At 35.2% G+C, this 27,027-nt stretch overlaps 1 protein-coding gene across 2 annotated transcripts in view; it reads right to left on the bottom strand.

Moving 5' to 3' along the window:
* The window catches only part of LOC127551357 (contactin-4), a 703,767-nt gene that overhangs the window by 587,640 nt on the left and 89,100 nt on the right, over positions 1-27,027 (bottom strand). The window lies entirely within an intron of this gene.

The following is a 27,027-nucleotide window of genomic DNA, read 5'->3' as shown; positions in this document are numbered from 1 at the left end:
TGTGCCCCTTTTATTTCCTCTGGAAGATGTGTATTTGTTTTGAGACATTCACCCTCTCTCTTTATTGACTCCTGCTTGAAGAAACATATAAGAATGACTGTGCATTCTCCCATAGCCCTAGGCTAGCAAGCTGCTAAGTGCTCAGCAGAAGGCTGCAGTATGCAAAAGAGGGCAATGGGATGCTAGTTCATTCTCAATTTTGAAGTATCAGATATTGGAAAAAATACCCCAATGGTAAGAGAAGGCTATTATTCTCTTTGTCAGAGTTAACACAATATTTAACGATTTTAAATGTCCAAAAGGTTTGATTTAAAGAAACACAGATGGGGCATTAATTCAGGTATTTGTTTAGATACTACAATAATTCTTGAGTTTTTGTTTTGTGTGAAGTAGTTGAAAAGAAATAAAAGAAACAATGTTGGCAAACTTAGAAACATCATTAATTTTCTGCATCATGGTTTTATTGTGAAGAAATAAAGTCTAACAGTGTCCTACTTTAGATTTTAAGGAAAAACAAAATGTGCATGTGTTTTTCAATTGAATCTTGTGGGAGAGTCACTGTATCTAGGACTTTTCATCACACAGATTCACTTTTGATACTGTAGGATGTAGGGTAACTGGAAAAAGTAAGGCAAGTTGGATAGATGATCTCCAAAAAGACATATCTGGATAGAAAACAGTTTCATATAAAGGCAATAACAAATATCTAGACTACATGCATATTATAGATCAAGGCCAGACTAATGAATGGCTTGTCTAAAAAGAAACTGAGGAAGGATTTTTTACTATCTAACCCTAAGAGTATTCATACTATATTCACTTAGTATGGGAAGGTGTAGATGGTATGTTATCAGTCCTGTTAGGGGGGACTACCCATATCAATAAGATAACTGATCTACTAAAATATTCAAGTCCTAGACTATTTGAGTACACTAACTTCCTTTTTTTTTCAGCATCTGATGGTGACATTTAGGCCAAACCATTTTTAAAATCACACTTAGTATTGTTTTAATGGCTCCAGCTTAAAAAATCAAACATTCCTTGTCATCAGGGGAATGTTATAATGATTTTAGCTCTACAAATGGGAGTTAAGCTGAAAACCAGAAGATTAGGGCTTCAAAAACAGAGAGGAAACTTTTGAGTAAACTTTTCACCATGCTGAACTTCACTGATTTGAAATTTACTTAAAGATCAGAACATGTTTTAAAGGTTTCCTCTCCCATAAATATGAGACATTTGACTTATATAGTGGCATCAGTATGTCTGAACAGCTTCACCCCTAAATCTATGCCACATTCAGATTCAGAAAAGGAACTCAGAGAAATGGGTTTTAAATGGCAGCTCCTGCAATCATGGTCTCAATAACATTTGAGAGGACATTGGAGGCATAGGGGATACTAAAATGTATTCACTGCTCTTGCTTGGTACCAAAAATAAAATGTTGGGAAGTCTCTTTCGGATTGTCTTTTCTTCCCCAACCCACCCCCTTTTAAAAGCAAAGGATTGATTTAGGCTACTAGGTCAATCAGATGGTTTTGAATTAATCTGTGGATGAGATTCCTGTAATAAGTTCTAACCATTAAAACAAAGTATTTTAATGAAGATTTTTTTGGGGGGGGGATAGAAGATGATCTATAATACAATATGTGAAGCTACTAGCATAAAAATTCATCAATTTAGATCAGTTATTCATCTATAATTTACTACTATCTTCAACATCTGTAATGGCATTTAAATGTTGAATAATGCTAAGAAGTGATTTTCTTATAATTATGAACTTAGAATTTTCAGAGACAAGACAAGAATCTTAAGTTTCTAGACTCCTAAGTTAGTTCCCTTTCCATTGAGCAGCTAAATCCATTAAGTTGTGACCCATGGATACAACATTCATCAACATTACATCAATCAGATGGAAAATGAACAAATAATTCATAGAAATGCCAAGAAAAGAAAACAGAAATAATCATTTGTTTTCTTTCTTAAGGTCAGATAGAAAAGAAGCATGGCTTCTCTTAAAATAGTAATACTAAAAAGAGAGAATGCTTTAGAGCAGAGTAGAACTGTGAGATGGGGGGGAGGAGATGAAGCAGTTCAATCAACATATGAGGTAGGAAGAGATAAAATTACTGTAAGCATTGGGAATAGAAAGCAACTCTCGGAAGAGATAAGGTGAGGTCAATGTCTTGAGATAAAGGTCTGAGGAGCTTTGAACAGAGCCCAAGTGAGACAGGAGGAATTGAAACTTGAAAGTACAGAGATTGTTTTAGGAAGGACACAGAAAAGCCTGTGATCAAATGAAGGAAAAAAATCGAAAAATGAAACCTGGAAGTGAGAAGAGACAGGAGATGGAGAGATTGGGAAGCAGGCAAAAAGAAACAATTCTTGAATCAGAAAGCAATTGCTTTACCAAAAGTCAAGGGCAAATACAAAGGAGATTCAAGCAACTAAATGACGGGGAGGCAGACTATTAAAGATGGCAGAATTTTACTTATTTTGTTTTAGTCATAGGATGAAAATATGTGTTTTATGTTTATGGCCTTCTGTGGCAACATACTACCCCAAATTAAAAAACAAAAACAAAGACAAAGTTACTGTCTTTCAACTTTGTAGCAAAACCTCTGCAAGATACTAATAAATACCTACATTTTTGAACTAGAAGGATGATGAAAAAAAAGCAAAACTAATCACTGGCCTTCAGGAGCAGGTGAGATATTATAAAAATTATTTTACTGATGAGAGATATCTGAAGTTCAGAAAGACTATATTGCTTGCCCAGTATCACACATTCTCACAAAATTTGGAAAGAGAGGGGAGAAGGCAGTGATCTTCAAGATTATTTAGTTGCCAATCTCTTGACTTTATAGATGATGAAACTGAATCTTGGACAAGTGGGATGATTTAGTCCAAGTCACTGAGTTTGTAAATGGCTGAGCCAGAACGCCAAAGCAGATTTTCTCTGTCTTTCAATTACATGTAGAGTTAATGACAAATAAAAAAGAAAAAGAAAAGAATCCAGTTTCTTGCTACCTAATAGATGACCCTCTCCCCTTTACAACATCATATTGTCACAAAAGACGCCAACATCTTTTGTAACTGAACAAAAAAGAGAAGTGCTTTAATTATAATTTTGTTGTTCCCAGCATAAAGGTACATACCACTCTTAAGAGGTAACATCTTCCTAAAGGGAAGCTGGAGTAGCCATAGAAATGACACTAATAGAGGACAGAGATTCTTCCCCAGAGAAAAATAAATAGTAACAAAGAGACCCAACGTAATAAAACAGGAAATGAACACACATTCTATAGCCAATTAATACTTCAGGAGGATTTTAAGTGTGAAAAGAAGACTAAGCCATAAGTGCCAAGGGACTTGTAATGACCAGAAAAACATCAAAAATCCATACAAACATTACATTTTCTAAAATCTCTGCTCAACACAATTTCATAAGAAAATGGTCATCTCCCAAGTCACCTTCAGCATAATTAGAGTACTCACTTTTTATGAAGTGACTTTAGACCACTAGTGAAAAGACTTAATTTAAGATACTCAATTTAATTCTACAGTTATTAAATGCCTATTACGTGGTAGATGACTCAGAGACAAAGACAACCCTTCTCCCTCCTTCAAAAAAAAGTCTTCACTCAAAGAGTTTATATTCTATTGGGAAGAATTAGTATAAGATTATCAGAACACAGAATCATGAATGGGACCTGGAATACTCTTTTTTTAAATTTTTTTTTTATTTTTAAATAACTTTTTTATTGACAGAACCCATGCCAGGGTAATTTTTTTACAACATTATCTCTTGCACTCACTTCAATTCTGATTTTTCCCCTCCCTCTCTCCATCCCCTCCCCCAGATGGCAAGCAGTCCTTTACATGTTAAATAGGTTACAGTATATTCTAGATACAATATATGTGTGCAGAACCAAACAGTTCTCTTGTGCACAGGGAGAATTGGATTCAGAAGCTATAAATAACCTGGGAAGAAAAACAAAAATGCAAGCAGTTTATATTCATTTCCCAATGTTCTTTCTTTGGGTGTAACTACTTCTGTCCATCCTTGATCAATTGAAACTGAATTAGCTCTCTTTATCGAAGAGATCCACTTCCATCAGAATACATCCTCATACAGTATCATTGTTGAGGTATATAATGATCTCCTGGTTTTGCTCATTTCACTTAGCATCAGTTCCTGCAAGTCTCACCAGTCCTCTCTGTATTCATCCTGCTAGACCTGGAATACTCTTGAAAGGCCTTTGAGCCCACCTCTTCTTGTTTTACAGAGGAGGAATCAATGATCCAAGATCACATAGACGTATGAGTTTTGAATTCAGTTTCTTTGACTCAAAATCCATTACTTTTTCTTTTCATTGTTTTAGGTAAACCAATTAGTAAATGCAAAACACATAGCAAATAAATACTTAGCAAATTTCAGGAACAGGGAGAATATCAATAGCTACAGGTATCAGAAAATATCCCAAAAAATGATTCATATGATAAAGCAATTATGGTAAACCCTAGAGGGAAGGTGGAATTTCAAAAAATCTGCAAAGGTAAAGGAAAACAACTCAGGAATAGAGATGGGAAGGGCAGCCTATGCAAAGAAACCAATATGTGATTGGGTCAAAATTGCCTTCATATGTTACGTATCTTGGGATAGATTTGTGGGGTTAATACATTTACATTTATATTCATATATAGATATAGATAAACACATATATCTATCTATATCTATAGAGACAAACAGAAAGACAGACAGACAGAGACACAGAGAAAGAAAGAGACACAGAGAGAGAAACTCTTGGAGATTTAGTATTTTGGATTCTGGAAGTGTCATCTTAACTAGTTGTACTTAAGTTGAAATTTTATAAATGAAATTTAAATAAATCATATGGATGCTCTTTCTATAACACAAATATATCTTTTGTAAAAGAAATTAATATTCCATATCACATTCTTAAAAATCTGGATGTTTTACATGATGAATTAGCTTATAGTGAGTCATTTATATGCTTATTTCTTTATCTTCTCCCTCCCCCAACTTTGTTTAAAATATGGAAAACTATTTTAGATGTATCTGCTTTCTTGCTTCTTTCATTAATCTTTTTTGGGAGGGATGAAGGAGAATGAAGAGAGAAAGAGAAAAATGAGAAAATAACCCAAAGCTAAGGATAGCCATTTTCATGTGATCCTTTCCCCAGGGAATTAACACTAAACATTACAGCATACTGGGTGCAACAGTCATTTTAACTTGTGATCTCCTGGCAAGCCAGAAATCTGTAGGTGTATATTTAAATCAGCAAAAGAAAATCTTGGTGTGAATGAAGAAGTTAATTATTAACCTGCAGTTATCCAGCTCCATGTGTATTGAATCAAGACCTCCTATGATTTGGCCCCAAGTATGCTAAAAACAAAACAAAACATGATTTTCTGCATTCTCCTGAAGTGTCTCCTCTTATCCCATACCCAACAACAAATTCCTTTCTCTATCTCCCCTGCCACCTTCATAATCTACTCTGTGCAGAGCTGCCTTGGCTTAGAGTGAAAATCTTTTTGTTATTTATTTATTTATTTATTTATTTATTTTATTATAGCCTTTTATTTACAAGTTATATGCATGGGTAATTTTTCAGCATTGCCAATTGCCAAATATTTTGTTCCAGTTTTTCCCCTCCTTTCCTCTACCCTCTCCCCCAGATGGCAGGTTGACCAATACATGTTAAATATGTTAAAGTATAAATTAAATACAATATTAGCATACATGTCTAAGCAGTTATTTTGCTGTACAAAAAGAATCAGACTTTGAAATAGTGTACAATTAGCCTGTGAAGGAAATCAAAAATGCAGGCAGAACAAAAATAGAGGGATTGGGAATCCTATGTAGTGGTTCATAGTCACCTCCCAGAGTTCTTTCGCTGGGTGTAGCTGGTTCAATTCATTGCTGCTCCATTGGAACTGATTTGGTTCATCTCATTACTGGAGATGGCCATGTCCATCAGAATTGATCATCACATAATATTGTTGTTGAAGTATATAATGATCTCCTGGTCCTGCTCATTTCTAGAGTGAAAATGTTAAACAGGCTTTGCCCACTCTGTTATTAATCTGCCTTTGTCTTTATTGTTGGAGACAGGATCAAGAAGTGAACTGCTGCCTTATCATTGTGCTTCTATCACATTTATCCCCTTACCACAAAACCTTGCAACTCCTCAGAGGCTGAGAATCAACTTTAATTTTGCCATTCCTGACCCAAAGGACATTGCAATATGTAGGTGAAGGGAAAATTTACAATCCCAGACTGCCCAAACAGAAGCTAACTTTTCTGATCACCATTCTCTGGTTCCTCATATCCATACATGTTTCTTCCATCCCTCCAATGTTCCTACCTATTCTTTCCTACTTTTCTATTATGATCTACTGAATCTCTGATGAAGAGGTAAGCCCTGGTTAGTCCAAATAATGAAAACTTTCAGGTTTCTCCATTATTTGAATATATGTTGAATAGTTCCATTTGACTGAAAGTAATGATGGCATTTTACATAATTATAATTTCATATAGCACAACTCAAATGTATGTCATCACTTCAGGATATTCATTATTTGTATTAATGGACACTAGCCCTTTGTAAAAGAAACAATAACAAACTAACCTTTATATTAGACCTGTGCCATCCATCTAGAAATTATTTATATTTACTTAAATGAGCATAGTTCCTCCCCCCTTCCCCCATCTCCCCTAGAATATAAGCTCTTTATGGTGAAGGGATATATTGTCTTTTCATTCCTTGTTCCTTAAAAGGTGATTAGATTTAATAGCCACTTAATATTAATTGAATTGCATTGAAATCAAGTACTCTATACTTCAATGAGGGATTGAGTATTTTTTCTATATCATGCTCCTTACTTTCTAACCTCTGAAACTAAACTTGATATTTCTTAAGCATAGAATACCTACCATTCATTGTATTAATCCTCTTCATTCTTCAAGATCCATTTCAAATGCTTGCTAGGCCAATAGGAATTTCTCCCTCTAAAAGTTTTCAGGATAATTTACATCTCTTAAGTTCATTTCTACTTTATAATATTTGGCATATGTCATCCTCTTTATTAATTTGTGGAGAAGATGAATATTCCTACACAATAAGGCCAAGGGCTCCACTTTACCTATATACATACATACATACATACATACATATATATATATACATATATATGTATATGTATATATATATATGTATATATTAGTGTTCAATATATATTTGTTTAATGAAAAACATAACTACCATGGTGTTCAGTATGTTTTTTAAAGGAATATAAAAACACTTCTCTGCAGCTGGGGAAAGGAGAGGAAGGGAAGTGTATCCTTATCCTGACCAAGGTACTAGAAAATCAGAAAAATGACTTCCCACATTTTTCTTCCAGAAGGATTTATAGGAAAATGTGACAGACTAACAAAACATTTTTACATTATTGGAGGGAGGGAGACATTACACAAGTAAAATATGAGATCTAAAGGATCATTCATTTCAGTTTATTCATTCCCTACTTAGTAAAGTATGTACAGATTTAATTACTCAATTTGGCATCCAAATATACCTAAACCAAATCCAAATCCAAATGATAAAGCTAATGCAGGCATAGGCCATGCCAGTAGGTTTTAGAGAATATCTTTTGACTTGTTATTATGTGGTAGGGATTTAAGAACTAACTGGCATCTTCAGATGTGTAGCTCAGAATGATATGATTTCCCCTCTTAAAACTATTTTGATCTAATTTAGTCATGTCTCAGAATTTTTGAAGAGATACAAAATTTGGGAGGACACTGAAAGGAGCAAGGGGGAGTCCCAGGAACTGAGCAAAATCAATAATATAGGATCAGTAGGTAAAAGAAGAAGCCAATATCTATTTGTGCTATGGAAGAGAAAGTAGCATCCATCTATTTCAACAGGCATCTCAGAAAGAAATCATGGGTTAAAACTACCTGTCGTATTGACCTCTTCAAGGAAGAAGGGAGGTTTCAAAAAAGGGTCTGTTCTACCCCCAATTTGATTTCTCTGATAAAGGCTTCATTTTGTGTGTATGTATGTATATTTGTGTTGTGTATATATATAAGTACACATACACATATAAAATCAGCTAAGTGGCACTGTGGATAGAATCCTGGTCCTAGAATCAGATCAGTACTCCACTTCCTGGGTACAAATCTGGCCTCAAACATTTACTACTTCTGAAATCCTGTCATTTAATCCTGTTTGCCTCAGTTTCCTCATCTATAAAATGAACTAGAGAAAGAAATGGCAAATCATTCCAGTACCTCTGCCAAGAAAACCTGAAATGAGGTCACAAAAAGTTTGACATGATTTAAACAAATGAAAAAAAAAAGTGTACGCTTATATGCATGGACATATGCATATGTGCATATAACATGTTTATAAATGGGACCATTCTCAGAGAAATTATAATGTTATTTCAGTATGGTATCACATACACACACACACAATCACACACACACACATACAAACATATACAAATAGAGGTTTTCTATTTTTTCAGTGATAGAAAAGAAAAGATATGCATGTTAATAGAAAAATGTAAAATAAAATAAAGATACAAAACAATTTCTGTTCAAATGTTTCTTTATCAACATTTCTAAAAACTGAATTTATATACCCATTATAAAGGTGCTAGATGTTATTAGAATTAAACATAATTCAAGTCTGTGCCTAACAGTCAAGGTTTTTTAAGCTGGGATTATTCAGCCATTGTTATTGTATTGCTCATTATTTGTTTTATATACATTCCATCAAATAGTAATGACAAGGAACACATGGAATTGACATCCGTAGACTTGAGGTCCCTACACTAAAGAAAGAAAAACATAAGTTCTCTTTATTCATTTCTTCTTAAATTAAGAACAAGGTGGAGTCATGAACCCAAAAAAGTAAATGAAACTTCAAAGAGGAAACTATATACACCCTTTTCTCTCCAATTGAAGTAACACCAATAAAAAGTTAAAAAAAATAGACAAAACTCAAGGATGGGATATGCAAGTGTTGATCAGCAATAAGGAATTGTAGAGATCCCTTTCCCCCACCCCACACTGTCAATTTCAAATTTCCATTGAAAGTACAAATGTTGAAAAAAGAGAAAAGCTTACAACCATTCTTCTCTGCCACTTTCCAGTTTACTCTGTGTATTATCCTAATTTTGGCCCTGGGCCTTTCTATCATTCCTACCATTGATTTTCCTACATTTCTTAGTTTCCTTGGATACATGCTTTACAAACACTAACTCTGCTGTGTTATACCATTGAACTCCACCTTTTCCTCTTCATTCTCCTTTTCTTTTCTAGCTTATTGCATACTGAAGAAAAATAGCACTGGTATTTCCTAAGGTACAGTATGCTAGATTGATTTAGGAATTAGGTTTATATTGAAATCCAGTTACTATTCCTTTTTGTCCTAACAATATCCTCACTCCTTCAATGCTGCCATTCAAATTCAGTCTAATAGATTTTTTTCCCGCATAATATGTGCAGTATTTGCATAGCTTTTCTACAGTAGTCAATATACTCACCTACCATAAGAAATCATCACAAGATAGAAAAAGTGTGCGTGTGTGTTTTAAAATAACACACAAAATTAGAAAGCTACCCAAGTGAGGCAACTGTGGTGTTAAAGCAGCTGTAACCTGAATCATCACTACTCTATGCTTGGTATTATTCCTCCATTTTAGAGGAGGAGAACTCCAGCTAATTACAAAAAGTGAAATCTACAGTGCTTTAGTCCTACCCCTTGGGCATAAGAAGCACTTTCCCTCCCATGAGATTGTGAGCAAAAACAACAACAACAACAACAACAACAACAAAACAAAAACATAAATAAAACCCCAAAACTCTCTAAATAACAAGTGTGAAAGGTAAATAATTCAAACAGCAGGATGCTTATATATAAGAGGCAGCTCACTAGTGTTTTAAGGCCTAAGTATTGACCAGTGGGAGATAAACCTGGGCTGGAATTTATTAGTGCGGAAAAACAAAACAAAACATATCAACTAAAGGCTATAGAAAAATCTAATAGAATCTACAAAATCTATGGACTCTCACCTTCTGTCCCTACATTTAGAGCTCTGAAATGGCAGTGGGGAGGGTGGATATATACAAATAAACAAATACAAAATATATACAAAGTAAATCTTAAAATGAATGTGGATCCTGAAATCAGAAGGAAGACCTGAATCAAAATTTCACTCCTGATTTACACTGAACCTTTATGTAAGCTTGGGCAAGACATTTAACTAATCCAGGACTCAGTTTCTTCATCTATAAAAGGAGGAGAGATGTATCAGATAGCCTTTGAGTTCCTTTCTGACACACATTCTATTATATCAAGATCGTAAGGGAGATTGGAGAAAGAGATCTAATAACTGGGCACAATCTGAGAAATCAGTAGGATGTAGCTATTGATGTGAGCCTTCTAGGAAACCAATGCTTCAAAGAGGAACAATTGGTTTTCTATGGAGGTTTTCTTCAAGTGAGTTGAGAGTGTCCTGTGACTATCACATTGAGATATGATGAAATCTTAGATGGCACTTAGGAAAATCCAAGACACAGTATCTCCACTGCTCATTAAGAATTGAGTAGTGGATAGGGCAATAGACTTGTAGTCAGGAAGATATATTAAAATCCTGACTCAGACACTTACAAATTGCATGACCTGAGCAAGTTTCTTAACCTTTCTAAGCAAGTGTCCTCATCTAAAATAAAAATGGAGAGAGCTTTGGACTTGATGGGTTTCTAAGATGCCTTCCATTCTCTCTATCTATGACCTTTCACTGCTAAAGGTTGTTATTTGTCAGCTGCATGGGGCTATTCCTTCATACTGAGAAGAACAAAGAAACACTTCATGTTATATTTACTCAGCTGCTATAAGGAATCTAGCCGACAGAAGCCACTGGTTTTCTTCCACTATCCCACTGGTTTTGCCTATTACCTTATTATCCAGTCCTTCCAGAAGTTAAACCAGTCAGTACTCAGGATGTTAGCGGAGGTAACAAGAATGTCTGTATAGGAATACAGCAAATGTTGTCAGATGTGAATATTATAGTGATTTGTTTTTCTTAAATCTATTTTTTTTGTTATAAGAAATTCTTGTGGAGAAATCTTAACCATGTAGAATGAATAAAACATTAAAAAAACAGATAATTATGTCTCAATTAGTTTTAGGACTTAACCACACACGTGTTTTATATATTATATGTGTGTATATGTATATATGTATGTGTACATGTAAGCAAAACCATTGAGATGAGTTGTTAAATATAAAAAATTATATTTCTTTTTATAATTGCTTTTTATTTTTCAAAATGCATGCAAAGATAGTTTACAACATCCAATCTTGTGTTCATATTTTTCTACCTTCCTCCCCCTTCCCTACTCCCCTAGACAGCAAGCAATCAAATATACGTTAAACATGTGCAATTCTTCTAAACATTTTTCCACATTTATCATGCTGCACAAAAAAATAAGAAAAAACATGACGGAAAAAAGCTAAGCAAGCAAACAACCACCACAACAACAAAGGAACAAATACCATACTGTGATCCACATCTAGGCCCCATAGTCCTCCCTCTGGATGCTTATGGCTCTCTACATCACAAGTCTACTGGAATTGGTCTGAATCACCTCATTGTTGAAAAGCGCTAAGTCCATCACAGTTGATCATCACCTAATCTTTTTGTGATTGTATACAATGCTCTTTTGGTCTTACTCACTTCACTTGCTTTAGTTCATGTAAGTCTTTTCAGGCCTTTTTGTAATCATCTTGCTGATTGTTTCTTATAGAATAACAAGATTCCATTACATTCATATACCATAACTTATTCAGTCATTCTCCAACTGGGGGATACTCCTTCAGTTTTCAGTTCCTTGTCACTACAAAAAGGGCCGCTATAAATATTTTTGCACGCGTGGGAACTTTTCTCTCTTTTATGATCTCTTTGAGATATAGATCTAGTACAGACACTGCTGGATCAAAGAGTTTGCACATTTTGATAGCCCTTTGGTCAGTTACATATTGCTCTCCAGAGTGGTTGAATCAGTTCACAACTCCATCAGCAACTTCCACATTTCCTTCCAGTGAAAAAATTACATTTCTATAGTAATCAATACTGAGCAAATGCTTTTTACCCTTTCCTTCTTTTCTCCCTTCCTCACTTTCTTCCTTCTTTCCTTCAACAAAGATGTTAAATCATTGGTCTCAGAGTATGAACACATGGTTTCCAATACAGGTCTGTTCCTTCTTCTCTTTGTGATCTTGGATATATCACTTTACTTCCATTAAGTAAGAGACAAGATTCTTTGGTACTTGCCTTAGACCTGTTACTTAAAATTGGCCCTTCAGCTCTGGGGAATTCCAACCACAGTTCATAATCTACCAAAGTGATAGGAGCAGGGCTGAGTCTGTCCTCAGATGTCTCTTCTCAGCTCTAAACCTGTGATCTAGAAATGCAGAGCTAATTTATGATTTATATAAAATATATGCCTTTGTATATAGTTTATATATAATTTATGCTTTATATAAAATATATACCCTGATTATAGATACAAAACAAGTCTCTAGAAAACAATAGTGATACTTCTACAAGACATCCTGTGACTTGCTGAGGAATGCAGTAACCAAATCAATTAGTTTCTGTACCCACTGACTATTATCATTCTATTTTTATGTGATCCACATCAGAAGGATGATTTTGGTAAAAATGCCTTAATTCTGTTCCCCCCCACCCACTTCACAGAGATAATGTGTTTATATCTACTCTGTAACTTGTTTTCAGTTGGAGAGAGAAAGAAGTTCCCCATAGAATACCTGTAAAACATGAAATACACAGGAGTGGTAATCAAATGCAATCTAAAGTACTGTCCTAGGAGCATAAGGTGTGAATAACATCCCCATCCCCAGTGCATTGATTCAGCTTCCCACTAATAGGCCTTCATACACTGATCTTCATATTCAGTGATAGGCGATCAAAATCCAATTCCAACATGTGGACGGCCTAAGTTATAAACTCTGAATTGGTACTTTTTTTTTTCTTTGCAAACACAATACCTTGGACAAAGTTGCCTGCTTTCTGTATAGGGTTAGGTCTATCAGCAGTGGGGAAACTGTATCTTGAAAACTGAAAAATCTCTTTTATGCAGGTAAGGAGGCAGACAATCTCACACACACACACACACACACACACACATATGTATGTATTTATGTGTATATATTGTCATGCAGATATTTGTAAGCCTCCAGAAGGGGCTGGGATTCAATTAGGGCTCCCCTTTTTGCTATCTAAACCAGTTTGCAAATGCCCTTTATGCAGACCTCATTTATCTTTCTCTAACAAGCAGAAAGAGCATTTCTTTTCTCACTATTTTCTAGAGTATTGGTTGCACTACTAGTCTCTGATTAAAATCTGCAAATCTCTAGGGATTTGAAGTGATGGAGAAAAAGAAGTACTGGAGGGATTAGGGGAGTGGAAGGTGAGGAAATGATTTGTTGTTGGAAGAGAATATTTGTTCTAGAATAGGCAAAAGTAAAACAAATGGTTGGTTTAGAAGGAGAAGGGGGGAATCTGATACAATGAACTTTGCATGGGCTCCAAAATCCACATACTGGGGTTGAGATCCCACCTTCCATGCTTGCTACCTGAATGTTCATGTATGACTAACAACTTCCCTGAGCCTATTTCCTCTTCTGCAAATTGAGGGAGTTAGGCCGATTACCTGAGATAACATTCATATATGGTTTGATAAAAAGATTTTATAAGGAAAAGCATTCTTTTTAATAATTAAATTATCTATTATAGTTAATGACCCTTTAGAATACCATTGGACATGCTTTTCATGCAGAAAGTTTTCTTTCTGTTAAATAGCTCTGTGGAGTTTGCTGTCTCCTCTTTTAGTTATTCACAAGATGTTTTATAAAAGACATTTCAGCTAACATCAAGAAGACATTTTCATGTATGTAAAATGATTAACATCTAGGTGATTACTGAAAACTTGTGGTCAGTTGTATGGGTTTTTAAATATCCAAATATTATCTGGAACAGAAACATTTGTCAAACACCTACTATCTATTCCAGGAACATAGTAGGTGTTTGACAAATGCTTCCTTATGAGTTGTTCTGAGGATAAAATGACAAAAGGAAAATAACCCTTGACTTCAAGGAACTTGTATTCTACTGCGGATGGAAGGAATGTCACATTCATCGAGAAGCAGAGACAAGTTACGCAGGGAAGTGGCTAAGTTTCCACTTTTCTTGTGGAGTTCATGGATTCAGTATTTAAGTGCTTCTGTCTTTTCTGCCCCAAGAAAGATTTACCTTCCTGGTGCTCATTCTATCTTGGCAAAATAATCCCTGTCCTACTGTTCATTTTTTGGCCCCTTCCAGACATCAATACCTCCTCATAGTGGTTCTCGCTTTTATTACAGAGGTGACTTTTGGTTGAATTCAATGCCAAGGTCATGTCCCTTCAGCTTAAATCCAGACGTAAGGCATAAATCTTTCAGAAAAGATTCTTCCCCACTTGCATCACCAAAGACTCTGACACATGTCACAACGAAGCGACTTTCATTAAGCTAGAGCAATGAATACACCTTCATTTGACGGACTCTGAAAAATCGCTTTATCTCTTCCCATTCCCTTGACAGCTGTCATCATGTTGCAAGCAGAGATAAGGGTATTTTTTTCCTTACCCAACATCTCTCTCCCCAGAGTTGTCACCAACAGTAGCAACAACATAATATGCAATGTTACTGAAGGGAAATAAACATCGGGTTTGAAATTAGAGAATAGCATATTTTAGAAATTCTCCACTCATGGAACATCAATAAATCAAGAGGTTAAAATAAACAAACAAAGTTAGGCTGGGAGAGTGGATGGAACAGTGGAACTGAAATTAAGCAGATTAAGGTTTGAATCCCACCTTATATCTTAACTAGTTGTAAATCCCTGGGTTTGTATATTATAAACTTTCTGAGTCTTAATTTTTTTTAATCAAAAATCAAACCAAAACAAAAATCTGTGACAATAATTATCCATTCCTAGATCACAGGACTGAATGAAGATGAAGTGGGCCAATGGGTAAAGCATTTTGAAAATCTTTTCTATGAATAAGAGCCATTAATTCATAGATAAAAACACATACATACCCTATTAATGCGGATTGTTTTATGAAAAAGTTACCTATGCGATTAAAATGAAGCTTTATGCCCTTTGTTTTCAGGAATATTATTTCCATAAGGTGTTTGGGGTACATGTTGTTTGAAAGGCACTGTGAGATCATCAGAGGCACCGAAAAAATATACAATCATATATTTCACAAGTTTTTTAAAAGCTCCTGACAAATTCCATAGAATTCAGATGCAAGAGAAAGGTGGAGCAGAGTAGGAAGCAACAATGGAGTAGAGTGTGAGATGTGTCTGTATGTGTGTGTGTGTGTAGCAGGGGGTATCAAGGATTGGTATAGCCATTATACAAATTAATCTTAACAAAACAAGTGATCCAGCTGATCAACTTATACCCTCACCCTTCTCTGTTACATATACATATATATATATATATATTATATATATGTATACTATATATAATATATATGTATATTATGTATATATACATTATATATATATATATATAATATATATATATATATATATATATATATATGTAAAGTAGACAATGCTCATTGGTATTAGTGACATTTATATTAGCCATAAAGGTTAGCAAAGCTGTTAGCTATATTATCTAAATTGATCCTTCTAAAAAAACTGGTGAAGATGCTACTATTATCTCCACATTATGTAGATGAGCAAGTTTAAAGATAGCTAAATGGTTTGATCAGGGTCACATATGTAGAATATCTATCTTGCACATGATATCCTATCTCTCATTTCCATGCTTTGTCTGAGAAACATCAAAGTTGGCCTGTTTTCTATGCCTGGAAAGCACTCCTTCATTTCCACTTCTTAGAATTCTTAGCATCTTTCAAACCATCACTTACAAAAGGCTTTTCTGATTCTCCTTTTCCATCTACAGTTTATCTCCTTCCACACAGAAAATGTCTTTGTACCTCATACACACATACATGTCTGTCTGTGTGTGTGTGTGTGTGAGTGTGTGTGTGTATGTATAAACAGGCACATACATATACTTTCAGTGTTACTTCTTCCTAATTGAATATAACATGCTCTTTGAATACTGATTCACTTTTGTCTTTGCCTTCCAACTGCCTAACAGTTGGTAAATAGTAGAGACTTAATTAATTCTTACTAATTGATTAATCCATTGATTTACTGGGGTAAATTTCCTCCTCACAAAATGGTAGTTTTGATCTGAAAATATTATGTAATAATTATTATTTTTTGTTTAATGGGGTTAAGTAGAGTGTAAAGACTTCCTAGAAAATATTATTCATTTGATTGTGTATTATCTTTATGAAGTCACTTCTTAATTTTCCAAGTTCAGAAAAAATCTTATATAGTGATAATATTGTTTTTCCACTTCTGGTTAAATTAGAATGAACTCTTGCATCATTAGTGTTCAACCCTTAAATTTCAGGAAATTAAAAAAAAAACATTATTTAGTTTGTTGATCCTTATCACTGGGTCTTCCTAAAACTTCCATTAAATACCTGAGTGACTAAATTCAAGACAGAAGGGAAAAAAAATTGATTGAGTTTGGGAGAAAATTTACAAGTCAAGTTCTATGTTTTATTCTCACTTTTCTTTTTAATACCTTGAAATACAAATAAGTAGCTGAGAACCCCTAAAAACTTAGTTTTTTGTAACATTTACTTTATTATTATTATTATTATTATTATTTTATTTTTAATGGTAATAGTACTTTTCATTTAGAGAACTCTATCCTCCCCAAAGTGTCATGTTTCCCTACACATTACTTGAACTGTATTAAAAGCAAGAGTCTAAAGAAACCAGGCAGAGGGAAGTTCTATTTACTTCAAAATGGAATGCAACATTGTTCAGTTCAGCTATTGATTGTAAGTATGAAAGTGACTAGGATGAGCCAGTCCTGAATCTAAAAAAGGGTCATGGGAGTAGACAAGATAATGATGTGGTTGTTTTTTTTAGAGATAAAGAGATGCAATGAACTCAACTACTTTATAGGGATAAAGTGAGATGATCTTTTCTTAGGTCAGAAGGATTTGGTCCTCTACTCAATATTTATGAGTCAAGGATATCTGCTCAACAAGACAATATAGTTCAGGTGGTGGCAGGTAGAAATCTGGACAATGATTTTTCTTACAAAGTAAACTATTTTAAAATTTTCTCTGATTCTATTCCAAGTGCCTTCATAATTTTTGATTAAAAAGAAAATAGTAGATTTTCAAATCTTGCTGTTTGAAAGGATATCAAGACTTGAAAAATAATCCCTTCTACAAAATCTCCAATAAATGGTCAGTCAACCTGAAGATCCCTAATGAGAGGAAAACAACTATCTTCACAAGCAGTCCATTTGACATTGGTATACCTCTAATTGTTAGTTAAGTATTTCTTTTAACCCAGCTAAAATCTTCCCTACTTCCACTCATTTTCTTATTAATACCTTTGGGATCAGAGAAAACAAGTATAATGCTTCTTTCCAGTGTTGAAGACAGCTGTTACCTCATGGCAATCCCAAGTCTCCTTTTCTTCAGGCTAAATATTTATAATTTATGAAATTAATCCTTAAGTAGCAAAGTATTTAGTTCTCGTTTGATACTAGCCATCCTTCATTGGATGAATTTGAGTTGGTCAATACCCTTAAAAAAATGCCCAGTAATGAAGACAATACTCCAGATAAGATAAAATCAAAGCAGAGCAAATCTGTTTCATTATAGGCATTTAAGATCATATCATTCTTTTGATTTCTTCTAAGACTCTAGTAAAAATTACATTTGACTATTTAAGGGCCATTTACAGCCAAAATGCTAGCAAAACTAATGATGACAATCTTCCATTAAAGTCTGCCACTTCAATAGATCAAGCAGTCATTCATACAACAATTTATTAATTGTCTCACTTGTGTAATAGGTTTTTAAAATTTCATCTCACTAACTGGATTCTTTCTTTTTTGAACATAAATCGTATGCTTACCTAGAATTAGCTTTGGATATGCACTAAAATGATTTTCCCAAACTTCCTGAGAAGCTTTCTTTTATCTTCTCATTGTCTTGTGTTCTAAAACAAGAGATACCACACACAAGAACTTAGTGGACTTTCTCTCTTATTATTATTATTATTGACTGATTTTATGTTCCTCATCAATACATTAGTTTTTCTTTCAGTTGTATTTAATAAAACTGTATATAAGAATGTTCCCTATCTTCAATATAGATTCATTAAGGATATTCAACCCATGCATAAAAATAAATAATAATATAAAGGCTAAGCTTCCTTAGCAAGAATAGTAATCTAAAAATCAGTTAAGTCTTGACTCTTTGACCTTGGGTAAAACTGTGAACCTCGGTTCCCTAATGTATAAAGTGATGGAGTCGGAAAAAGGAGCTTAAATTCCCTCCATTTTTGAAATGTTCCTCTGTCATTATTTCTCATTTGGGGGTGCAGTGGGAATAATGGGTGTACATAGAAGCCTTTTAATCCTCCTTGAAAGGTGGATAATTATTCCTTGGGTTTGCATTAATGACCTGTTCTTCCACTTTTTAGAATTATATATAAAGATTGTAGAGTTCTCCAAAGTCTTTAAAGCATGGGAGTTCTCAATTTCATCTCAGAAATCATTTAATGGCAAAAGACACAAATACTAAAACTGTTTTCTATAATCAAGACCTGAGTTTCAGTTTTCATGGCTTTTCCACATTAATCCTATGGAATGAAAACTACTTTGGAACAACAAGAATGCCTTATTCACACCTGTTCTATTCACTATTAAAACAGAAAGAACATTAAAGAACAAATCTTTCTTTCTCTTTCCATGACCCAAAAGATAACCCTTCTTTAGTTGATGAAATTCTTGCCCTATGATGACATATCTCTCTCTCTCTCTCTCTCTCTCTTTCTCTTTCTCTCTCTCTCTCTCTCTCCAGATATTGATATAGGCATAAATATAAATATGAAACTTTTAAACTAATATTAATTTGCTTTTTTCCCTAAATATTTCACAATAGGAAAAAATACTGTATATGTGCTACAATATATACTTTCCACTAAAAATATAACTTGTGAAACTAACAATGTGAAATGATAATGAGAAACCTAATTCTCCAGGAGAGTTTACCCAGGACAATCAGTTGAATACCCTGGGAATAGTAACTTGGAAGGCCTGGGAAGGTGAGGGCTCCAAGGAAGTCAGTGTTGTCTTACTGCTTTTCTCTCCATTTCATGTGATAGGGCAGATGGAAAATCTGAAGTCACACCCCTTCAAAGACCAGATTGCACTTAGCACACCAGTCCTGAACAATCTAAGGACACACAGGACATACTTCCTCTGAGAGAGTCTCTGTGGTTTTTCTCAAGCATTCTGCTCTGAATTCTTCAAGTGTGAAAATCACAGAAAATCAGCTGTATCCTATATGGATCTGAGAGAGAGTAACTTCCAATGACACTGTCTAATTAGTAACTAACTCACTAATAACTCCATACCCAGAAGGTAAATAGACATTTGTGAAAGGTCGAAACACTTCAGTGCTTTACTTGTGGTTTGATTCTTGGGATTAGGAAAGAAAGCTCAAAAAGCTTAGAGAAAGTTTGTTTTTACTGTTGCTGGTTTGTTTGTTTTTTGCATATGAGTGCATACAATTCTTCTATATTAGCTTAATATAATTAAAAAATCCATTTCCAGGCCAGTCTGGCTAATCTTATGGAAACATCCTGTCAAGTATCTTGCTCATTTATCCGCACTTCATAGACTATGATTATCTGGAGTGTCTGCAGTTAATGTGGGTGTCTACATAGGTAAATTCAGAACTGACTCACAGACTCTTGGGGCAGAGGAAAGGAGAGCTCGAAATAGCAAGCAAACAAGAGAGATGTGTGCTCCTAGAACTGCATCCAGTCACACTCAATGAATGGCATGAACCAGGTCGACATATTTATGCCAGAAACATCTCCAGTGTTTTCCAGTGATCCTCACTATGCCAGGCTATTCTGGATCTATGTTCATAATAGACATTTTTGGGGGAATTATCCTTTTTAAAAAGCTGACAGAGTAGTTTTAAAGCTATATGCCAATCTCTGGAGGAGCTGTGCCTGATCATTTCCCTTCACCTCCTTTTATCGCCTAACCTATTTCAATTTCTAACTTATTTCCAAAGTCCGTTACTGGAGACCCACAACAGCTGTTACTGAGTTAGTCCAGTCCTAACATTGAAAGGTTTCTTTTCCACACTTATACTCATACCGTATCAACTCCCCCTGGCAACATAAAGCTGCATTTTGAGCCCCAGTGTACTCAAGCTACTCTGTTTCCTTATTTACATTTTCTGTGCAGGCCACTCAAATTTCTACTCACTGATATAGGGTTTCCTTCTGGCAAGTCTTAAATCTGTCTCCTTTAGTCCCCTTAGCCAACTGCCCGGGACAGTCAGCTTCTGTAAATTCTGTCATCTGCTCAGGAATCTACAACCCTGCATTTTTATACCTCGCCATAAGACATACTTTATTTCTTTGCAGGCTGTCTGATGGTCTCCTTTTAATGTTAAATCATCACACTTCTCTGTTGAAACAACAGCCTGATGCTCTTGGAGGCATTTCACACTCATGAACACAACAAGTAGAGCAGCTTCCTTGAAGGAGAGAGGCTCTTTTAATTAGAGCACAATGGATGCAGAACACCCAGACCAGGGATGAAAAAAACTATCACTATGACTTATCTCTGATTTACAGTTATACCTTTTAGTAGATGATAAAACTGTCGGACACATCACTGAAACTATTAACTAGGCAATATTGAACTGAACATCTAACACTGTCAGATGCATAGACTTAAACCCCAAAGTAATGTCCCTGTAGATAACTTGTATAACTTCACAGGCAACATAGCAGGGAGGTAGGGAGAGGAGGCTAGAAAACATATTGAATCTATCTGTCAACATTATGTTTTTGAATAAGAAATAAATCCATAAATACAAATTCATTTCAGCCAAGTATAGGCAGAAAGGGAAGATGCACAATGGCACAGCCAAGAGATCGTTTTCCATTATGGCCTTTAGTTACAATTGGGCTCACTGCCCGAAAACTGAAACACCTAGTTTTATGAGACTTGGAAAATTAATTTTATATCTTATGTGGATTCGATAATTTTTCCAAGTTCAATCTTTTATAGCTGGCAAGTTCAGTCAGAAATAGCTAACATTTGAATTCTGGCATAGAATTCTATAAGCCTGTTTCAGCCATGAATCGATAGTGAGAATAAAATGAACATTCCAAATTTATTTTTGAAATCTGTCATGGTCACGACCCTGCTGCGTGACAAGAGGATGGAGACATTCTGAGATAATCAGGGTCACCAAATGGTCTTTATTGTCCAGTCTGGACTTTATTTTCTAGACATTTTAAACTATAAATCCTCAACAGTTAAGCGACCTGTGATATTGCAATGATTTTATTCTGTCACGGTCATTCAGTGGATATAGTTTTATTTCATTCACTAGAGAAAGAAATAAAGGACAGCCGAAAATATTCAGATGGAAGTTCAAATCCTTATGAAAACCTCATATATTTTATTTAAAGCAAGTATTAACTTCTTACTAAAGTAAGAATGAGACGAAATCAAATAGACTGCCCCCAAGGAGCTTACACTCTGTCTAAGGAGAAAAGATGTGTAGAGATAAATAAATACAAGATGGTATGAAAAGAGAAGGGACTAAAAGCTAGGAGGTCATGGAAAGCTTCCATTAGAAGTAACATCTGAGCTGAAACTTTTGTGGTAGAAATGAGGGCATGCCAGACACAGAAGTTAGGTAAGGAATGCTAAGTTTTCCCTGGCATGCTGCTGAACTTGTGGATCATTACTTTGTGTTTGACCTCAGAGGTTTAAGGTGTCTCCTTTCGTTTTCAGGGAGGAGGGGAAAAGGGGCTCATTGATATTTTCTGAAGTCATTTGTTACCATCCAGCATTGATAATTAATGCAAGTCTCCCTCCCCCCCAAAAAAAAACCATAATTAAATTGAGTTCTAAAAGTGTTTCAGATCTCACTAGGTCATGAGTACAATTATATAGAATTATCAGTCATTATATAAAGAATTCCTATAAGAAATCTATAAACCTGTTTTAGGTTCTCACTGTTTAACTAGATGTTGAATTTTTCAGGGGAAGTAAAAGCAACCTGTGTATAATGTTTTCTTTTTTTTTTCTTTGCCCTTTATAGAGTTGTTCCAGGATCAGACATTAAAGAGGATTAGAGAAATTACTTTCAATAAATTCTGTAGTTCTATTCAATTTGGTTGGATTTGGGATTTTTGTTGTTGTTGTTGACAGTCTCTTATTTTGTGTGTGTGAGAGAGATGAAATTAAAAAGGGCTATAATCAATTTCAGTTACTTGGTACATAATAACCTTTCCTGCTTTGCTTATCTGAAAGGTATAAGCTTGCATATTCTTACTAAGGTCTGCAATATGAATGCATATGCACTAATGTTTCATAAATTTACTGCATAGAATTTTTATGTAATATAATAAAGTTTCTTTCAACAAATCGTGGTAGTGGAAAGAAACACTAACACAGTTGATGCAGACTGATAAATTATTCAAAGCCTACTATCTTTGTACTTAGAACACTGGGTGGATGTATATAGATGTGTATATATGTACAATGCTTAGGGGATAAGAGGCACTCACCCATTAGGAAGCACTGGGTTCAAGTCTTTCCTCTAATAGACTAATTTTTCAACCTGGGCAAGATATTAACTTCTTGTCCTTTCAGCCTTAAAACAGTATATATTATAGACAAATTGTGACAAATATCAATGGAGGTGATTTTTATATCAGGTGTTTCGCACATAAGTAGAAGTACAAGAATAGAAATCCCAGTAAATTTCAGTTTTTGTCTCGGACTCTCGGCCTCTGTCTCTCTTCATATCTGTCTGCCATTGTCTCTGTCTCTATCTCTGTCTCTGTCTCTGTCTCTCTGTCTTTGTCTCTGTCTCTGTCTCTCTCTCTCTCTCTCTCTCTCTCTCTCTCTCTCTCTCTCTCTCTCTCTCTCTCTCTCTCTCTCTCTCTCTCTTTGTCTCTCTCCCTCTCTCTCTTTCTGTTCTCCTTCACTTTCTCTCTGCCTCTCTCTGTATTTTAAGGAATGTTTTTGATACTGACTTTTTCTTTAAGTAATTGGCAGTTTATACTATCTGTACTTTTGCATTTGGGACCACATGAACAAAGGATCTGGAGTGAAATAGAACATTTAGATGGAGAAGTGAAAGAATCATAAGCTTTTAGAGCAAAAAGGTATTTTAGACATCTGATTAAAACCCTACAGACTAAGGAAGTGGCCCTCACAGGAGATAAGTGACTCATCCAAATTCAAACAAATAGTTTGTAGATCTTCAGAGGTTAGTTACTAACGCAGAGTAATCCACAGAGTAGGTGGTGCCAGCATGAATAGTGAAATGTTGTCTAAATAAACACACAGAATTACTCGTGAACATTAAGATGCTACTGCGGAATTCTTATTTTTCGACATCAACAACATTTGCATTTGTCTTGTTATGGTGCAGATGGCTTGCACTGTACCCTTTATCTCTTTCACTCCCCATATGCTGGTCTGGTAGAGCTTTGAAGGATTAGAGTGGGTGCCTTGCTGTGGATTCCCCCTTCTCTACATGGGACAACAGATATCAGAGAACTGTTTAGCCAGCAACCGCCAGCACAAGGGGAACACATTGTATCCCAATTCTTGTTATTAAGTCACTATGGTTATGGGAGGGAAGAAGGACTGCTTTCATGGCTAATAATACTGGCTGGATATTGGTCAAAACACAGAAGTGTAGGAGTGTAAGCAGTTTGAATAGCTGTTTTATGTACACACACACACACACACACATACACACACACTTGTTTTTTCTGTATTATTAAAATGACAGATTCTATTAATAACTTTAATGACATTTTGAATATTCTAAATTTATTCTAAAGCCTTTTTATGTAATAATTATCCATAGAATCACTGATCTAGAGGTGGGAGAAGCCTTCAAACTCCTCTTATTTTTAGATAGGAAGCTGGAGTCTGGAGTTGTGAAATGGGTCATTCAAAGTCAAGCAGACAATTATTACATGCTGGAATATCCCATCTTTCTTGCCATATCTTCTTCTAAAGTCCATTATTCCAGCATATGGCCACCCCATACTTCCAATGCTGTCCTTGTGAACAAACTATAGCAGAACTTCTCAACTAGCAACTAACACTCAGTGGCACAAAATATTGTACACAACTGATTTTTCTCATCTTTGGAAATAACTCAAGCATCTTAAAAATGTTAAGGACGAAGCCATAAAACTCCTGGAGTATTTTCAACAAGCATTTTCGTGTCAAATCCCATGGTTTGTTCTGAAATGCCCTACCTGGAGGCAGATGAATGATAAAAATCAAACTAACTTCTTTGAAACAATTACAGAGCATGTCAAAATTGCCACTTCCACCTCTTGTCCTGTCTTCTCTATCCTGATCTCCCCCTCCAAAGGATCTGAGATAAACTACTGTACATAAAAGAGATTAGGAGAATCTATTTTTAATCACTCAAAATGACATATCTTTTAATACAAGGAAAGTATATTTTTGAACTTGGTTGAAAATATGTAACTGGGTAAGGCTTTTTGAAATTTATCTCAGCATGCCAATTTCCACAATGTTACATGTCAGAATTATATCACATCCTATTCCATATCTATTTGTGTTCATTAAAAACCCACAATGACAATAACAACAAAATCCAAAACAAACAAATAAAAACAATCTTGTTGATTACTTTTTAAAAACCAGGGACCTTTTCTGCATTCAATCAACCTCCCAAAGCTATCTTTGTTTTGGAATGAGACAAAATACAGCCCTTTCAATTAAGAGAAATACATAGAAGGAGCAAAAGCAGATTAAAAAAAAATACAAACTCTTTTAATAGCATCTCCAGATACTTAAATTGGACTTACTTTCTCCATAGGAACCGACTACTTCACAAGCATGGCTCAGGGCCAGGCTGCTACACAGAGACACCCCAGCCATCCATTTCATTGGGACCTGCCAGCTGTCAGACTTTCTGTTTGTTTTGTGGTGGGTGATGTTTTCTTTCTTTTTCCCTCTAAACCTCAATCTCTGCAAATATCCAGGCTCCTGTAGGCAACCATCTATTGTAACTTGTCTTTTCCGTACCTTGTTTCCCTCAACCAAATCTAATGAGAACATACTTTGTCCTCACCAGTGAGACAGTTTCATACTTCACAAGCCAGTGGTTTTCTCGGCTTTGAGACTTACTGCCTATTCAGGAGAATTTTATTTGCGCTCAGGGAAGGTCTTGTATTGAGCTCCACCACAGCACCTAGTTCAATATGCCCACAGACATGCTGGCTTTCAAACACACACGATTTCAAGGCAACTTCAGTCCACGTCAGCTTTGACCATTGGCTCCAGCAGTTTGAGCCTGCTCTATTCAAAAATCCAAAGCTATAACACCTCCTTAGGTCTACTCTGAACACAAGGGGGTAAAAGAAATTTAGTTTAAATTTAGGTCAGGGAAACCCAGAGGGGGAAAAAATAATAACCCACATATCTCTGTCCGCTGTGATACTAATCTTTAATTTCATTCTAACATAGATCATTCAAAAGTCATCACCCAAGCATTATTAACTGTAATAAATTCAAATAGCATTCTTTATGATCAATGCAGTTTGCATGAATAACACAAATTAATGCAATATATTGCATTTTGAAGTTGAGATGTAAAAAGCCCAGAGATAAAGTTTTTTACTTATTTGTGGCACTTTTTTTTTTTAGAAAAAGTGACTTTTTCAAAGAGAAAGAACAACCACAGACTCCATAAATTCTCATACTATTACTTTTTTTTTACCTCAGTCGTATCCCTGAATTTTATATAAGTTTCTAAGATAAACCATATATGCTCAGATTTGATATATATATATTGTTTGTACACACATTTATTTTTCAAAACATCAAAAAAGTTTCAAAATACCATGCAACAGAAAACAAGTAATTTTTTTTATCCATGCATTAGTGTCTAGACATCTTTTTTGAGAAGTCATTAAAAAAAAAAAAAAAAAAAACTCAGACTCCCCAAATAAGGTCCCATACAACTGACAACTACTTTTCTCCTAGTAAAGTACAACACGGGTTTAAGATGCTTCACTTTTAAGTGAAATGAGACTTACTTATACTTACATTTGTCATTTGCTACGGCGAGAGATATCACTGAAGAATTAAGCACAAATTCTAAGTATCTTGCACGGCATAAGCTCCGTAAAGGGATTGTTCCAATAAAAGCCTTTCACTTCTATTACACACATTTGGAGACAGCTGACTTCCTGTTATGAATCAACTATATAAAAGATCCGACCCAAAACTGTGAGCTCCAAACAAATCACTCTCTGGTGCCTCACCGGCTCAGCTCGGCTCAGCCCAGCTCGATTCAACAAAGAGCAATGGAACAGTCAACCACTTGCCGCTTACAAAGTCACATTCACATGCAGCTATGTCAGGAAGGGTGGGGGGAGGAGAGCACACACAACACGAGCACTTACAGAACTGTAAAGTAAAATGTCCCACTTTCTCTTTACATGTTACAGCAAATCAAACAGAGATTCCAGCTCTCAGCAAGTCACTGCTTCACTACACTGATCAACCAGGCAGAACGGGCCCTTATGGATTGCCTATGCAGCTGGGAGATAATGGAACCATATTCTCAGCTGGGACTAGAGATGCCTGGCTGCTAGTCACTGCGCACTGCATGGCTCTTTACCAACATTAATCAGAGAGTACACTGCTTCCCGGCTGTATTCCCCAAAGGCCCTACATAATTAGCGC

Source organism: Antechinus flavipes, chromosome 1 (assembly GCF_016432865.1).
Source record: "Antechinus flavipes isolate AdamAnt ecotype Samford, QLD, Australia chromosome 1, AdamAnt_v2, whole genome shotgun sequence".
Lineage (NCBI taxonomy): Eukaryota > Metazoa > Chordata > Mammalia > Dasyuromorphia > Dasyuridae > Antechinus > Antechinus flavipes.
Note: the sequence above shows the minus strand (reverse complement) of the source record. Positions and strands in the feature narration are given on the sequence as shown.